A 2,505-nucleotide genomic window follows, 5' to 3' on the forward strand; every position below is an offset into this window, starting at 1 on the left:
GCAGGAAGCAATCCAAAAGGTATACAAAGAAATAAAATTTGGCAGATGGATGTGTTTCATTTTGCAGAATTTGGAAGATTAAAGTATGTACACCATACCATTGACACCTATTCAGGATTTCAGTGGGCAACTGCTATGAGTTCTGAAAAGGCTGATTCTGTGATTACACACCTATTAGAAGTTATGGCCATCATGGGAATACCTGTACAAATTAAGACAATCAATGTTCCAGCATATGTCCAATAAAATGAGCCAGTTCTTTGCTTATTACAATATATAGCATGTTACAGGTATACAACACAATCCCACAGGCCAAGCAGTCATAGAAAGATCCAATCGAACTTTAAAGGATATGCTAAATAAACAGCAACACGTAACAATGACTCCTAGAAATAGATTGCATAGTGCTTTATTAACCTTGAATTTTCTCAATGCTGATGAGAAAGGAACAACAGCTGCGGAGAGACATTGGACGACAGACAAAACTCCTGAGCTAAACCATCCGGTTTATTTCAAAGATGTGTTGACCTCAGAATGGAAACCTGGATATGTCCTATGTTGGGGAAGGGGTTTTGCTTTTGTTTCCACAGGAGAAGAAAAGCTATGGATACCAACAAAATTAATAAAAATTAGATTTGAACAGGAGAAACCCCTTGATGAGGAGAAGTAAAAGATCATCCACCAATGTGACATCTCTTCAGGTTGTAAGAAAAATTTAACAATCAAAGGTTGGGGTAGGGTTCTGTTTTTGTCTTTCCAGGATAATGGAAATACCCATCTTCCAGAAATCATAAGGCCTTGGATATCCGGATGTTTACAGCAGAAAGAAAGAATCTATTGTTACCAATCTACACAGGGTAAGATATCACTGTCTAACATCTATTCTCTATCAATCTAGAATAGTTGTGGTTCCAATTTAATTATAAACCAAGCTGGATTTGGAGATGGATTGGCTCACTCCTTCTCTAAACCCAAGCATATTGATAAAAGAAAAGGTTGAGAGATTCTTCAGTCCCATATCAGAAGAGCCCTCTGGTGTGAGACAGAAGGAAACCAATTATAACGGACCATTATCTTCAAGATTCTAATTCTCTCCATGCTTACTCTTGATTTCTTGGAATCCTTTCTTACATATCATGACATCTTTAAATCCAAACCTTCCATTCTGATAAAAAATAAGTTTTTTCCAATAGCAATCTCTGAAGTCCTCCAGAAGGAAGATGGGGCCCCAACAACAACAATTCTACCCAATCCAGAATGATGCAATGATAATCATCATCATACTACACTTCTTGCCAGAATTTCAGACAATCTTACCATTCCTCTGAGAGTTTCTGCTGTATCTACATTAGTCTAACTGAGATTTAACTATCTGATCACAATACCCAACAGAGGTACATTGCCTCCTAAACAGCAGATAGCAATTCTAAGAAAACGATGCCCCTTATCCCTAAGGTTTCATATTTCTCAGGGTTATGGATAATAGTTCTAGGGTTGGGGGTGGAAGAAACTGTTAAACTCAGTACTGTCCTTAAGGAAAGAAAATACGTCCCCAAAAAAGGGGGAAAAGGAGAATTGGAATGGATATGTATAAGATATTATGGTAGACTATCATATACATTAGTAACATATTTAGTAATATAGCAGCCTTTGCACTGTTATGAATTCTTATATGTTGATACAAATATAAACTTTTTACATTCCTATTTAAGATAATTTGTACATTGATACAAATACAGCACTATGTTTGTTATATTGTACACATATTTTTACTCTATTTGAAATATTTTTGTATTGATACAAATGTGAATTTAAATCTGTCTTACTGTATCTATGTTCTACTTCTGTTTAAGATATTCTGTATACTGATATATATTTAGGATTATTATCATATTGCATATTGCACTATACATTCCTACCTCTGTTAAAGATATTTTGTATATTGTCACAATTTAAAGTCATTGTCCTTTTACTGTACATTTGCTTACAGATTGTTCGCCTTATTTATAGGAAGCTTAGTCCTTAGGCTGTTTAGGTAGATAAGACTTACAGAGTTATTGTCACCTATGCTTGTCATCTCTATAATTATGTTAGTTAGGTTATCCAGATTTATAAATACATAGGTCAGATGGACAGGTAATCTTCAAACACTTGATGGACCTAGAGAACATGGCATTTAAATAACTTAGAATTCTGTTGACGTGAGACACAATTGCTCCTGGCAGCACCAATCTGATCCTGAGAGAATGTTGGGCTTCTAAGACATTTCCATTTGGAAGTTTGTCTTCTTGGCACAAAATGGCCTACTGGGCAAAGAACTGCCCTTGCCTCAACTGCTGACAGTAACAAATGCCTGTCCTTTCTGGACAAGCGGGACACAAGGAAAGCGACCACTATACTTTGCCAAGAGAGGGTAAGATGGTCTTTCAGAATTCCTGCTTCTGAAATGGTCTGTCAGATACTCTAGGCCTGTAGCCAATTTGAATGCACCAATGATGCTGAGAA

The sequence above is a fragment of the Onychomys torridus genome, chromosome 5 (genome assembly GCF_903995425.1).
Source record: "Onychomys torridus chromosome 5, mOncTor1.1, whole genome shotgun sequence".
Taxonomy (NCBI): domain Eukaryota; kingdom Metazoa; phylum Chordata; class Mammalia; order Rodentia; family Cricetidae; genus Onychomys; species Onychomys torridus.